The sequence below is a fragment of the Parus major genome, chromosome 4 (assembly GCF_001522545.3).
Source record: "Parus major isolate Abel chromosome 4, Parus_major1.1, whole genome shotgun sequence".
Lineage (NCBI taxonomy): Eukaryota > Metazoa > Chordata > Aves > Passeriformes > Paridae > Parus > Parus major.
The window spans coordinates 11061312-11078192 of NC_031771.1; positions in this window are offsets into that span (position 1 = coordinate 11061312).

Sequence of the window (16881 nt, forward strand, 5' to 3'; positions counted from 1 at the left end):
GATACATTGCTGAAAAGGAACAAACCAACACCAGCTAATTGTAAAGTTTTTGCTTGTTCTAAGAGAAGGTCGGGCTTGCTTGGAAATGAGTGGAAGGTGGCAAAGCTTCATTATAAAAACATCACAACCAAAAAATGCTGTTGACAGGTGGTAGAATACATTCTCAAGACTGAATAAACTTATTCATTGATGGTAAAAGTGAAGCCAGAGGAACTGCATTCCCTGATATGAAAGGTGAATTTGAGCTTTGGCACCCTGCAGGCAAATACATTTCAGATTTGAGAGCCTGAATTTAGGCTTTTCAACCCATGGCTTGGAACATGGCAGATTTTTGGAAAAGCCAACTATGGAGTCAAGGAGAATGTCTTGTATAATAAAATAAATATAGAGATAAGAGAGGAACCATGGTTTTCTATTCTTGCTTTTATGAAATAATTCAGATCCGAATATCCTTGCCAACCTAACTCTCCCTCCTGAATTCCCCCGCAAAAGTGCTGTAAAAGCCTAAGAAGTTGTAAAAAAATATATTGTGTAATGGAATTTTTTGGCATATTGAGTAAATAAAAATGACAATGGCCTGGCATAGTTAGGAACCAATAGATATATCCTGGTTTCCAGATAGAAGGTAAGGAAATTAGCTATTTCGGTTCTTACTTACCCTGCAGAAAAGAGAGAGTTATTAGCTGCATTACAGGCAAACTGGGTGTGAGCTATATTCAGTCATTGGATATATTGCAACAATATGCCAAATAAAAAGCAGTGGTTTAGCCATATCTAAAGAAACTCTCCTGATAAATAAGGAACATGGTGTAACAGCAGGTATTTTTTAGTATCTTTGCTGTTTTTTTGCCTCTCATACGGATGCGGAGAAGGACTTGTGCATTATGCAGATGACTTCTCGTTCAAATTTGGTTTGAATAAAGCCCTACTTGGTGTTTTTGTTTGAAAAGCCTTGAGCTGATAGCAAAGGATTGGATTGCATCAAATTTCTTCACCTCAATAAAGCAGCCCTTGCTCTAAAAGACTTCATTCCTTGGAGTAATCAAGATCTTACTTGTTATCATGTAGCAAAGTCTTTCCCTTTTGCACCCATCTCAGTAAGCAGAATTTTCAGTTAGAAGGTAAATAGATAACATAAAAACTGCTGTTACAAAAAATAATCAGATTTGACTGTACATTCCTGAAAGATATGAAACTGTGAGTGCTTTCAGGCCCATTGATAAAGCTGTCAAGAGAAATTACTTGAATATTCCGTTTCCTAGTAGTCAGCCAGGTGTGTAAAGCATGTTTTTCCACTGCTGTATCTTCGACAGTACATCAGCATGCATGACCTACAACATGCCAAAGGATAGAAGTCGAGGTTTCAAGTACATCACAAGTTTTTCTTTATGCCTAATTTTGATTATTTTTCAGACTATGCCAGTTTTTAGGAGAAAGCTATCTTTCAGCTCTTTGGGCTATATTCAGTCATTGGCTATATTTCAAAAATACATCACATGGATTGTGCAATGTGAGCATGGAAGATGAATTTATTAAGATTGTGCACTACACTGGTCATTCTGCATATCCCTATTTGTTCCTTGTCTTTGGGATATAGTAGTGCCTTAGAGGACTCTGCTAGTTAATGGTAGGTCAAACTGTGAATCTGAGAACTTTTGCAAAAAAAAAAACAAAGGAAAAAGAAAAGGGAAAGTAAAAACACATCCTAAAATGAAGAGGCATTGTAGAGAACCCAGCAACATGAGTAATGGTGACACATGGCAATAGTCTGAGGAAAACCGTAGCACCTACAAAGCTGGAAAATGTGTTGCAGCCAGCCAGCACTAGGCTGCCCTGGATGGCAGAAGAACACACAGATGGATTAGCTGACAGTCAGGTCTGGGAAGCAGGGCACAAAAACAGAGCTGAAGAGCCTTGGGAATTGTGCCCAGCTCTGCCACAGTCTTACTGGGCAACCTGAATAGCTGTTTTATATTTTTCTTTACTTCCAGCAGTCAATTTTGACTAATCCTGTCCTGATATTACAAGATGGATGTTGATGGGAAATCAGGGTTTGGACTGTAAATCCCCCTGGGCAGAGCACCATCCTGTGTACCTGTACAATGCCTGGCACAATAGAGCCAGTATCTCTGTGGGGGACTGAAGGCATTACTGTAATAAAATATGAATATTTTAATGATCCGCCTTACTTAATCTCTTACCTCACAATTGCTTGGAGTAATTTGGACATTTGTTTCCTTTGCACATTTAAAATGGTCCCAGGGAGACTTCAGTGGATTGAGGTTCAGGGATCATGTGGACCTGATTATTCAAATTCCCTGCATCTGTGGGGGTTTCTTTTGATATTTCATGTTTCAAACTGAATGCCCGCTAAAGACAATGAATTTAAAATATGGAAAAAATGAATTAAATGAAAACATTAGAACTGCATCTAAGTTTGTAATCAGCATGATGTGGGGGATGGAAATGAATGTGGAACCCAGCTGAACAGTGTGTTGGCATAAGAACTCTTGACTTACAGCTGTTCCTTTGTTCTTTTTTGTTAGTTTTACAGCACTTTTTTTTCCAGAAAACCTTACATTGCATGAAAGACAAATTCATATGAGAAGACTGTTTAGCTTTGTGCATCATTATTTAAAAAGAATGAATTGAAACCTGTTAAAGTTACACAGGACGGAGTACACAGTTTAGGCTAATAGGTAATTTCTGTCCAAAATTAAAAACTGGTATTTTCTGGAATGGAAAAATCAGCTTAAACAGAAATATTCTCATTGTCTATTAAGGCTAACAGGCCTTCAGAAACAGAATTACTGAGACAAAAGAAAAGAATAAAAATCCATTATGAAAACTGTGCATGGAAATTGCCTGTAAATAGCTTTTCTAAACATTGTGAAACAACGAGACAGATGGGTAAGAGTGAAGGGCTCTGTCTGGTGAGCATTCCTACTCTGCTGCAGGTAATTCTGAGGTCCCCATTAAGGCATGGTTTCCACTGTTAATTTTTCCACAGAGTAACTCAGGAGATAGACCACCAACCACTTGCCCTGTGAAAGCACTTCTCTTGTGAGAGAGAATAATTGAGGCTGGAAGGAACCCCAGGATGTCTCTGGTCCCACCTACCACTGAATAAAGGCTGAACTGCCAGGTCACATCAGGTTGGTCTGCATTTGATTCAGTATGATCCTGAAAACCTGCAGGGATGGGAGATCCACAACCTTCCCAGGCAGGCTCTTCCTCTCCTGGACTGCCTTCATGGACAATCAGTTTTTCCTTTTATTAATTTAGTATACTTTGTTTTGGTTGTGTGGTTTTTGTTGTTTTTTTTTCTTTTTGTATGTGCTTTTTGTTTGGTTTTGGTTTTGGTAGGTTGGTTGATTGGTTGCTTTTTGGGTTTTTGAGTTTTCCTTTTGCCTGGAACATGGTTTTTCCAGAAAGGTACTAGGAAGAAGAGATGTAAGGAGGAGGTTTCTGGTCCATACTGTAACCATTGTTATTATGCATTTCATGCAAAAGAGCCACCACTTAAGGTACATGAACAAGATTCTTGTCCCTCAGCACTCACACGAGCATCCTGTTTACTGCATTAAAAATTATATAATGGTTCTGGATTTTGTTTTTTTCCACAGGTTCATCTAATGAAACTTGAATACATTTTGCTGAGGTTGTCCAGCTTAAACAGGAAGGGTATCATATCCTGTATAGCCAGGTGGTGAGAGATCTATTCAAACAGCTGGACCTTGAGCCTCCTCCCTCTGAGGTGGTTTAGCCAATGCTTTAGCATCAGGGCTTTGATCACTTTCCTGTTCCAGAACTGGGAGCACTTTTACTAACATCTTCCCTGGACATCAGTGAAAGTGACCTGTTTGTAGCTACTCTCAGCTCCCTGTCAGCCACTGGCTGCATCCACCACAAGGCAGGTTTATTCCCTGCCTGGACTGTGTTCGAGTTTAGCAATAAATACTGAAGTCAACCTTCAGTAGCTTTAATGGCAATGGTGTTAGGTGAACAGTAGAAGAGTCATTTTCACCAACATCTGCCTCCAGGTTCTCCAACTTGCAAGGAAATTAGAAAACACAATAACAAAAATTTCTCTGATTTCTCAAGTTTTTATTATTTTTCTTTTTTTTCTTCCCACCCCTTTTGTTTACTTCTTCATTTGTTGCAGAGACTAGCATGCAAGAGTCAGAGCTGTTCAGGCAGAGAGGCTGTCTCAGTTCAAGTGGCCAATTGCCATTGTGAGGGACTGAGCTCCTCTCCTGCCTTCACCACAATGTTCTTAATGAGGTCATCTGCAGATTTCTTCAACAAGAGCTTTCACTGATTTTTTTACAGATATTTCCTGTTTATGGACATGCTAAGAGCTCATGTATAAAGTACAAGTGAATAGGGGCTGTATTTTAAACGTGTGCACTGCTGCGTGAATTACAACTTATTTATATCAAAGCAGGCACACAAATTATGGAATATTTAGCAAAGTGGCCTTCATCTCTCTGTGCTTCAATTATATGAATTCTTAGAGGTGTTGGAAGGATAGATTAATTATAGTGAGAGCTGAGAGCACCACCAAAAAAAAAAAGCTGAGAAAACCACAAAAAAGCCTATGGAGAAATTGGTAATTTTGTATTCAGTGCAGGGCTTTGATGATGTGTGCTAAATAAGGTCTGGAATCAAACACAGAATGATGAAGATAAAAAGAAAAACTGAATATCTCCCCATTCAGTTGGTGTCCATTTTATGTACTGAGTCTTGCAAGAGGGAAAAATGCAGTGTTCATTCTCATATTTTATAACTTTTGAGTTCTTGAGTCTGAAAATTTAATATTTGAGTAGCATGAGATTAGAGAAAATGCACACCAGAAAAAGCACAAAAGAGTGCTCTTCCATAAGGACATCTCAGGTTTCATCCCAGATTTCATTTAATCGAGATGTAAGAGTTTGTGAAAATTTCTATGTACAAAGAGCTTTGGTTATTGTTGTTGTTAGTGCCGGAAATGAAGCTGCTTGTTATCAGTAAACTTCCCAGCAGCTCCTAGCCAAGAGGCTCCCACGTTTCCTTGTCCAGCAACACGGTGCTGTGCACAGCAAGTATGCCTGGGGGTAGCAAATAAACTTGGAGGAGATCTCATATTCCAGAGCAGACATGATGGGGCTGCCTTTGTGTGAAAAGGAATTGAAGGGTAGGATTTGGATACATGGGAGCTTAACTTTGAAGCTTTGTGATTAGAGGTGCATTCTTTACTGCCCTCACCTGCACTCCTAACTGTTTAAGTCTCTAGTGTGAATCACAGTCCCCTCTGGAATCAAAAGGCAAAGCAAGCCTCAGTTTTTAATTTCTGCCTGTCAGTCACTCGAGCAGATTTGATGACCCATTTGCAGGGATTACTAAAGCTACACAGGCAGGAACTCATTTGACAGGTAAAGGAAAACTCCCCTTTTCTTGGGTACCTTCATGGCTGTAATTAACATTTCTGTTTTGTTCTAATTATAGTTTTTGTATCTTAGCCATTATGCTAATGGTGTTGTTCAGTAGTATGTGAGATTGCATTCATTATCACTGGTGAATTAAACCTTTATTAAAGAAAAATTCCCCTGGGCCTCATTCTGAAGTTAAGTAATTATTCATTTGGTTTTATCCTGGCAATTAGCTTATATACTGTAGCACTCACGATTGGGTTTCTATACCAGACCAGATGAGATTAACCCACCACGGTAAATAAATGCATAACAGTGCCCAACATGTTACTTTAAGCGCACTATTATATAGAAAAAAAAACCAAACCAAAAAACTCAGAAAACCCCAACCCCAGAAAGATTCATTGTTCAGTAGAAGAGCTCTCGAGCTCCCAGCAGACTGTACAGGCAGAAGGAGATTGTGCTGGACAGGTGGGGCTCTGTGGAGCAACAGTAATAACGAGTTTATGGAGCCCTCCAACAGAGCAGTTAATTCTTTCTTCAATTGCAATGACTTCCTTGGTCAATATGCTTCATATCTGAGATATGCACTATGCTCAGCCACACTCACAGTGTAAATCAAGCCTTTGGAGAGCCTCCAGGCATACATAAATTTCCTGGGTGATGTAGCCCGGCTCTCAGTCATGAGAGGGGAGGAAATGTCAAGGAAAACCTTATTTGCCCTCCTCTACATACTCGTAGTTTGTGAAAGCCTCATAAACACTGCTGGATTCAGCAATAGTTCCTTGAAGAAGAATGAAGGTTTATACCTGTTTTTCTACTGGAATATGGAGGAGTGTGAAAATCAGGGATTTACCAAGTCACACAAGAAATCATCAATAGAAGCAGATTCTGACTGGGGTTTCCCTGTGGCCTAATCAGATGTTTAACTGTGTTAACATGTTTTGGTTTTTTTTTTCTCATATGTCTTTTTAGCACACATTAAGTTTACAAATCTCCCACAAAATGTGACAAATGCATTTGAAGTCTCTTTTCACTGATGCTATTCATCTTATGCTTCTCTAAGGAGAGAGGGAACTATTGTCCTGCCTTTAATTACTAGAGCTAGAGTCTTCAGAAGTATTTTTAAATGGAAACAACTTAAAGCCATTAAAAGAATCAATCAAGCATCCTTGATTCCATACCAGACTTCAGTGACACCTCATATATAATCATTGCAGAAGGTGAAACCTAACGTGCTACCACAGCCAAAACATTAATCAACTACCAGAGAGTTTTGCCTCAAGAAGTAATTTAGGATTTGACCTTGAATTTGGGTAGGTAGTATGTATGGAATGCAGGCATTACCTCCACTGTATTGTGAACCCAGCAAATTTTCACGGATAGGAAAAAATTAGTATACATTGATTTTTGATAAGCATCATTTAATCTCTTGTATATTCTGGCAATATCTACCATATACCCACAGGATCTAGGAACAACCTTAAACATCTCCACTTTCAATTCCAAATGCAAGCTGCATGTCATTAACCTTGCCTCAATATCAAACATGTGAAGCAGAGCAGAAATAAAATAAATAAATGAAAAATAATTTTGAAAGCTGCCACATAATTTTCCCATTGGGAAAAAAATACTGAGAGAAAGAAAAGGGGAAACAAAATGCTTGTCCTGTCCTCTAATGCATGTCATGAAAGTATTTGACTTCAGATTCTCAAAGGTTATCTACCTCACCTGCACTGTTATCAGTGGAAATTGCATACCTAAATATATTTGAGTTTCTGGGCTTCAGTTCCATACAGCTGAAAGTAGAATGAAAGTCTGAATATAATTCAAGGTCTTCAGTAAATCTTATTAAATCGTGTATTATATGTGGACTTATAGATCACATAACCCAGCACAATTTGCAAAGAGTGGGTGTTATCCCACCTCATGGGATACCAAAGAGGTTACTTGATTAACATCCATAAGGTGTTTTAAAATAATAAAGGGATCTATAAGTGAAAAATTATACTGTACTGTACTGTATCTTATCACACCAGTCAGTCTGAGTTGTGTTCTGCAAGCCTCCCCCACAGAAGTTGTTCTCCTTGTGCTTTGCTGCCCTCTGCATCCACGGAGGGCTCGGTGGAAGCGTGTTACAATGCTCAGGGATGGCCCAGTTCCTCACTTTGCTCATAACTGCTCTGTGGAGTAGCAATTACATCACTATGGAGAGAAAGCTTTCATCAATAAAAAGAAAACTGCAGATATGACCTGTTGTTCAGTTCAATAGTGTTAACTGCTGTTCAGGAGTAAAGGGAGGAGTAAGCGGGTTTCAGCTGAGAAATCATTCTGTCACATTGCATTAGGAAGGTTTCCACGTTCAGTCATGTGTCAGGTATTTTGCAGCAAAGCTTTGCTGCTGACCAGAAAGATCTATTTTTATTCCCTCAACAGCAGAGGAAATCAGGAAATCAGTTTTATTCCTCCTGCATTATTGGAAATCATGCGTTCATGGTGATGAAAATCATGAAGCACAAATTATTTTCTCGTTGATATGTGTTCAGGTGAAATTCTGCAGTTGGGGAGCCAATAGATAATGCATGTCCATCAGGACATCCATTGCAGCTGTGCAAGAAAGAACATGGTATCCTCCAGATCTAAATTACTCACAATATGACAGACCTTTCAATCAAGGTGGAAAACAAAAAACAGGAAGAGAACTAAATCACTAGAATTTTCCACTACTCTGACTATTTTCTGTTGAATTAAAGAGCCTTCAAGAATGAGAGACCTTCACCTAAGTTCTTGACAAGAAAAAGTGTCACAAGTGACACTCACCTACCCTTCAATGGGACACCAGGCCAGCTGAGGAAGACACTGAGTTGTTAGGTAGAACCTACCTATACGCTGGTTCTGTTTCCAGGCATTTTTGCCTTCATTAGCTACTGTATGTGCTTCTACTATATCAGATTAAGTTTTACAAGCTTATTTAGTTAGAAAGGCTGATTGTTTTTCTCTTTTGCATAGGGGAAAAAGTGCTCCTGTTTATTGTTTTGAAACTCACTTTCTTACTGAAATGCTGAATTTCCGTTATCATAACTGTACTCAGTGTAAACAGGAAACATTTGCACTTTAAATCAGGCTATCATATAAAAAGTAGAAGGTATTTCAGTGGGAGATTTTTGGAGATGATACCAGGAAATTGTGACAGGAATGAGGAGGGTTTGGTTTGAGCAGTTTATTGCTTCTGTTAGATCCCCCAACAGTGAAAGTTGTGCAAAATATATGAAATCATTATTATAACTGAAGAACTGAAAAAAAAAATATCCAGTTGGAGAGAAAAGAAATTCTAAAGACGTTCAAAAGTTGATGATTTCATTTGTTAGTGAGTAGCATATTTCTCTTAGAGGGCTTTGTGTGCTTAAATGTCCAAATATAGCATCCTTGCATTAGAGTGATGTCTAATGAAGTTGGAAAATGGTGCAGCTCCAGATTGTTCTATGTTCTGCATCACTCTCTTCCCTGGTGATTGTAACAACATATACAATCATAGCAACAGTCTTTAATTTTAAATTAGCTGAAAAATTCTTGCCAAAAGGAGATAATGTTGATTTTCTGTTGGGCTCCAAGTCCTTGAAGTGGCAAACTGTGAAATCATTATTAAAGAAGTTGATTAGGAAAACAGGCCTTGCTTTACAGGGACAGCTCCACAATGCTGTTGCCTTAATGAAATCTGATCATGTTGAGGAAAACTCACAGAGGTTCCAGAAAGAAGGTACTAAAATTATATTTATTAATGGCCTTTTGAAAATATTAACTTCTTATTTTATGTGCCATTACCTCATTCACATCTCAATCACACTGACTCTCTTAACTATTCAGAAAATAAATGTTAGCCCATTAGTTATTTTTACAATTCCTTATACTTCCTAGATAGGGAATTCCTAAAATTTCAAATTCAGGAGTCCTTTCATCTGTAATATATAGCAGTTTTTAAAAGAAAAATCAGTATAACTATCAATTTCCAGAGTATTCCAGAATTTATCTATTACAGAAAATGTCAGGACTCCAAGTTCATTTGGGTTTTAGAACCCTTTCAGGAAGATGGTCCTTATCCATAGTAATCTTGAAACTTTTTGTTGGCTGGTTTAAATCAGGGTTCTTTTATCTGCAGGATACCAAATCTACTATGAACATGTAGGGCATAAGGGATAATAGTCAAATATTCCTTTGAAATTTCCTTTGTAGATAGAGTAAAAGTCAGAATATACTCAGATTCTACTCTTGAGAGATGTTGGCTTGGCTGGTCACCACTATTAGATGCTTTATAGAAAACTTGCAAGTCTATTTCACCTTGATTTGGCTCTGTCTCTTATGTTTCTAGATAAACATCCACGCCTTTACTCCCACTGCAAATGGGAAGATAGTAAAGTTTTAGTAAGTTATCAACTGTAATTTTTATTAAATCTGAAAGGTGATTCAGATTTCTGCTGACATCTAATCTGTAAGTAGAGCTCACAACATGCTGTGCATACGAGCAGATGGGTGTGTTTGTATTCCTGGCTGGTACCTGTTCTTTTCCAGATTCCCCTAAAAGGAACTGGGCAGAAATGCTCCCATTCTTACATCTTACTGAAGCACATTTGAATTCCATTGTCACAATGACCAAATTAAGCCTTTCCATATTGATCCTGGGAATGGATTTCCTAAAGAAACATTTAGATAAACAGACTAAGAGATAAAAATAGTTTAAAATCTACATAAGCTTTTCCTTACCTTCTCCACAATCAAGTGTAAGGAGAGCTCAGAAAGTCCAGAACCAGGAAAACAAAACCTGCAAATGACTTTACTACAGTGCAAGTGTTAAGACTTGTCAAAATATTTGTTAAAAGTTTTTGTTATATATTTTTTGTGTATCAGGAGCTTGCAGGGTCAAAAATAGAATTTTCAGCAGGTTGGAATACCAAGGTGTATTTTTAAAATCCCTTTGACATATTAGAGTTTTTATTGCACACAGCATGGTAATGGCTTGCTGCCAGTCAGACACATTCTGCTTGCTTTATTTACACATTGAGGTCAATGAAATTCCAAAGTAGGATTACTCATTTGTGCCTAACAAATTTAGATTTGCTGGTGAAATGACCTCTGGTTGTCAGCAGGATTGTCTTAAACCAAAGATCCTGAGTCTGTGATACATGTTACAGGGTTTATGAGTACAATGGTGATGAAAACCTCTTTGGTAGAACTTCAGACACTTCAGTTTGCTTAAAGAGCAAGGCTTATTATGAAAAAATGATATTATAACAGCAGTATTTCTTGCAGCATGTAATATTGTTGCTCAGATTTTAATGTCCTTCTTTCCATTTCTTGAACCCTGACTCATGGTTATGAGTGGTCAAGCATCTTGCTTCAGCTGATCGTGGCTCCAAGCGGCAAGCTCAGAGTGACTTTGGATCCTTTCATGATTCTTGTCAGTCTTTTCTACCTTTGTTCCAACATTAATCAACATACAATAGGAAACACAAATTCTAGATCACTTTTCTAATCCCTAGTCTTGGGTTTGGTAGTTCCTTAACACTTGTGTTAGATGTTAGGAACCCAAGAGAACCCAGTGTATTTTTTTTCTGCTCACCATAAAGATTTTCTTTTCACTGTTTACCCATGGAAGGTAAACTGCTTCTCTTTCAGAGCTGGGTTGATATGAAATGTGTATTAGCCTGAAAAAGAGAAATTACTTAATGTAATTCTGTAGCTACAGTCTTTGTCATACTCAGAGGCTTGCTATTTACCCATCCAATTGTATAACCAATTGTTCCCATAATCCTCAGTGTTTAAGAATAATGTTTCCATGGCAATCTTAGATTCCGTAAATGCTTATCATTCTCTAAATGGATAGCTTTAAATAAATAAGTCATCAGTTTTCTAGTAGCCAGAATACTCTTTATTGACTTAAAAAGCTGAAATATACCTCTCTTGTAAAAATAGACCAGTTTGTTCAGCCATAATAAGTTCACAATCTGCAGAATCATGACCTTACTGATAGTGTTAACAAAAGCTTGCTCCTTAATTATCTGCCTTGCATTCAGCTGCTGTTTCCCTCCTAAACTCAATTATAATTCTAATAGCAGCTGTGCTGCCATTGTTTGTTGCAATTCATTTTAAGGAACTTTGATTGGATGTCATTGGTCTTTTTGACTAAATGTGCAAGGTTCAAAGTATCCACTGCCACTAATAGCCCTCATCTCATCTCAAGATTATACTAATTATTTACATAATTACATATTATACATTATAGAGCTATTATGTATTATTTCTAAATGATGGTTCTCCATCAAAGATGTTGAACAAAAGAATATATATATAGTTTTATTGTCCTTACACATATTTCAGTGTTGATGGAGATACGCTTATGGTAACTCTCTGTTTCTGTGTTAGCCAACAACTGAAGTATCCTTCCACTGCACTGCAAATTTATTAGAGCATTCAGGAGTCTCTACTGCTTTCAATTTTGACTCCTCATTTATTATTTCTTCTGTACTTCTATGCCAGTGCAATTGATGGGATAAGCAATTACTTTTAGAGGAACAAAAATGTCCTCATATGTCCTTCAAGTTTTGAGGTCTTATTATATGATAACTCTTAGTTTGATGCAATAATTGCAACAGCTAGGGGAAATAAGACTTCATAATTACCACTTATGTAATTGTAAAAAGCCAGCACATCTGTAGTGTAATATAAGAGTTTACATGATGGTCTATTTCAGCTCATTTATACAAGAGGAGACAAAAATAAATTAAGAAACTGCTGGAGGTCTTGGATTTAGGATTGGATTCCATGAGCAGAGCTAGATCTAGTGACTTGATATCACTACAATAAATACAACTTTATTTCAGGATAACTCATATACATCAAGGAAAATAAAGTAGTAAAAAAATGTAGTTGGTTATTTTAAGAAAAGGCTATCTGTTCAACTACAGTACAGAATTTACTTGGTGTTTATAGATGAATTGAAGTGCCTTGAAATGACAGTTTTCTTCTGAGGACTGTGGAATCGTGAAGCTGGGTTTGAGCACATATACCATGTGTATGTGGGGCAGCAATGGCTTGCTGCCTGTTAAAAACTCCAGAGTGAAAGTGCATTAAATCCTGAGGGAACTTTTGTTAGTATGTTCTTTCTAATATTTGAAATGCCACAAAAACCCCTCCAACAAAATGTCTGCAAAGCACTAAAAGAACCCTGTTGGAGTTGCAAAGGCAAGTGATCTGTATTTTGCACATCAGCTGCACTACAAATGCAAATTGGCCTCTATGTATACGCCTAGAGTAATGGTCTTCAGTTGCACAATTGTGTAGCTGTGAGAAATTGCTGCCCCATCCAGTCCAAGAGATTTAGAGTTTGAAGTGAAAGAGATTGCAGCCAGGTCTCCTCCATTTTGCTGCAGAAGCTGGAAGGTATGCAGTGAATGATGATGAGAATTGCAGGGAGAGAATGGTTACTCAGTTAGAGTACTCAAAAATTGCCCACAGCAGCTCCACAGAGTTTCTTTTTGCTGAGAGTTCATTTATGTAAAAGTGTTTGCAGAGGTATTCAGTATTTTTGGATGCCTGACTTGGGATCATGTTGACTGATATGCAGAAATGCTGAGGATTCGGAGCTACAACTGATATTTAGATTTCTGCTGCAGCTTGAAGCTTGTGTTTCAGGCATACAAAATAATAGTAGAATTCCAAACACACTGAAGATGAGATCCGAGATGTCAGAGAGCTGGGACCCACAATACATTGATGCCCTCATCCTTAATCTTTTTTTGGTCAGATTTTAAAATGTACTTATTTGCATGGCTAGTGATGAGCATAGATAGTCTCATGGAAGAAATTACAAAAGCACCCTTGTGCTGTAAGTGAAGTGTTTTAACACTTTTGGGAAAACTATTAGGCTCCTTTATGCATTTTTGAGTACTTATTTAACTGTGAAAAATCTGATCCTCAGTGCCTTAACTCCTAAGCAGTAGAATGGCAGTAATAAAACCTATTCTTCCCAGAGGCTACCACAAAGGTAAATTTTTTAATGTCTCTGAATGTCTCTTACTCTCATGATGAATCCCATGAAGAAGTAGGAAATTGCTAATTCTGTCTTCTGCTCAGAGCACGAGTACTGTATGGTAATATTCTGAATAACTGCTCATGAGGTGAACACCATCAGTTGGGTGCAGTGAAAGGAGACAGGACTGTGAAATTAAGGACTGTATCATAATGCACATGCAAAAGGAGTTGTGATGCTTGAGCAGTGCCCGACTTGGAACCTGAGTATCGACAAGAGAACACAGCTCTGCATGTAGGATTCTACAAAGTTTTGGTTGACAGTTGTTTGGGAAAATACATACATCTAACTTACAGCTCTGCCACCTGTTATTAATAGAGTTTTTCTAAACCAGAGGGAATACAAGCTTTATTGCTCCCCAGGCTCTCATATGTCTATATTAGGGGAGTGATTAATACCCTTTTTCTTTTTTCAGAGTTGGCTACCAAATACTTACAATTGAAATCTTCTGGAAAACAAATATGAATCTCGTTAATGAGACAAGTCTGCCATGTTGATGAAAATAAATGTAAAGTTTATTCTACCAGAGTTTCAGGAGCGCAATCCATTTAGAGGAGTATTGTATATCTGTTCCAACTATCTCATTGTATGAAATATGAAAATGTATTTGAGTTGCACATTGCCTTGCACACATAATCCAAACTTTAATCATGGCTCAAGATTTAAAGATTAACTTTTGTAAGGAAAAAAAAAACAACTACCTTTTTAATGTGAAATGTGCGTTCCCTACCTTTCCTCTCTTAACTATATTCTTGCTGTCTCTTCATAGATGGGATTCTGGTCTGAAGTGGGAAAATTCTGTGGAATTCATTAGATTTCTGTTTCAATGCTGAAAAGAATTTTTAGGGTTTTTTTTGTTTTTTTTTTTTTTGGGAGTCCTTCATCCTCTGAATGTATTCTTAAATACCAATATGTGGGATTCAGAGGAATTTTAATGTTATTTCTCCTGCTTCTCTGCCCAGTGGATTGAGGAAGGGCTAGTAGTTCTCCTGTGCTGCTCCATTTTGAAACAAAATCTTTGAAAGGTCCTGGTTTTGCCCCATAGATAAACATTTAAAAGTAATTTAAAACTAGCTGAAGAATCTGTTTGGTTCTAAGATTACTTACATTTTGACTTGAAAAACTGAGAGAAATAAACAGAGGAGGGCAAAATAAAATCCTAGGGTAGACCTTTAAGAAATATCACTTTCGAGATTTCAGCCTAACCTCCATTTGTTTTTCTCACATATTTTTCAAATTATCTTGGATAACTCTTACAATCCTGTTTACATTTCTTTTTAATATATTTTTCTGATTCAATATTTTTTCTTCTATTTACAAATTAAATGTAAAGTGGTATGTGGTGTGAGGTGCCAGATGTGGGTTGCTTTCCTGCCTCTGAAGCAAGTAGCACATAGAATAATTGCAAGTATTGGGGAAAGAGGGCAATATCTTGGAATCAGAGTTCAGAAATATATTCAGAAGAAAACATGGGGTTTCCAATAGAAAGAGTATAACATTAAAAAAAAAATCTAGGATAAGAATAATTATAAAATTTTAAAAAGAAAACAATAATGGATACTTTTTTTTTTCCAGTACAAGACTGTGTAGTTTTCAAAACAGACACAGCACTAATGATAAGCCAATAAAGCATGCATTCTTGTGGGTTTTTTTACTACTGCTCTTTCTGATCAGCTCTAATCATTCTAGCTGACTATTTTTTATTATATCAAATATTTTATTTATTGTCATAATTATTAAGTGTGCATATCTCTGCACTACTTCAGATATTCTCATTGAATACAGGATAGCTAACAGAAGGAAAGCCTTCAAAAACAGTTACAGTAATTAAAATATTTCTGAATAGCAGTAAGAAGTAATGTGAATAAAACATTCTGTGGTGACTTTTATAGTCAGGTGATATAGATCTGATTCCAGTAGTAGAAAACATTTATATTTTATAGAATTACAGAGTAAATGCTCTAGTTCTTGCAAAGAGAACACTCACTCACTGCTTGTGGAGTGGGGTGAAAGATGTTGAGTTAGCAACAGCATAATTCTCCCGGGTTAAATTTGTACTTTTTGATGTCCTTAATAGGTTTCTGTGTTCTTTCTGGTTTATGTTATTGCTCATGACTGGAATTATCTGCCTCACTTGCTTTGAAGAAGAGTAATTTTTTTTTCCTTCCATCAGTCTGAAAAAGGTAGTCCCCATAGGAGCTTTTCCACCATATATGTGATCCTGGCATGAGTCAGGACCACAGTCCCCAGTCCAGACTGAGTACCTACATATAGAACTTCAACGTGGCAAATACAGGAATATATGCTATGCCAGAAAGTGGGCCATCAGTACTGAAGAAGAAAAACTAAAATAGTTTGTGTGATAGATGATAAAATTCCATGTATGTTCACCTAAAGAAGGGTATTTAAAAATTAAGGGAGTTTAATTTTTGGCTTTTAAAATCTATGTGTTTGTGTGTGTGTGTGTGTGTGTGTGTTTTCTGGAACTTTGTGATGTATTCTGGAAGAGACAAACTCGTTATTTATCCAGGTACTTTATGACTAAATTGAAGAAGCAAGAATTTTTGTGTGTGCTTCCCGATAAATCCGTCTGTTCTAAGTACTTCCGTGTTTTCTGATTTCTAGTTCCCATGTCCTGTGGGATGAAAGAATCTATTTTTATTGTGGGACTTTCAACAGGACAAACTTTTTACAACTTTTAAGGATATTACCTTACTAAAACATGACAAATCAAGGTCTCACAATCGGTTCTTAAACTGGTTTTTTGTTACTGTTGAAGACCTAATCCATACATGGGAATATGCCATATTCCGCATTCCACATCTGAGTGTGATGGATCTACAGTCCATCTTCTATGATATATTGTGAAACTTTTTGTGTGCTCAGCATGCAATTTAACCTGGACAAATGAAAGGGCATTTAATGAAAATATTTGAAGGGTATAAAGGGACATTGACACAATATATATAGGTTTCCTGTGCAAGTAGTGGGGAGAAATGAAGAATTAGACTGGAAAATTGCTGCTCCTGAAATTCAGTAAAAGTGAATATTGTACTTGCTGCTACTTGTGAAAGTGTCTAAAACTGTTGAGTGATACCAATAACACAGAAAAGGAGACCCATGTTCAATAATATTTATATCATAGACGTTTTGTCTTTGCCAATTCTTATTTCTGTTGTTTATTTCCATGTTTCAACATGCCTTTGTAGCAGGTTGCAAACTGACTGCTTTGCTAACTGAAATGGTAATTCAAATTTGAAATCTCTCTTCTGTAACTCCTCTAGTAGGTTGTCTGGCTTTTGTTTTTCTCTTCAAAATAGGTAATATGGTTTGTAGTTTTCCAGCTCCGGGAACTTGGCTTTTCTCCACTGGTTCTGAAAAATAATA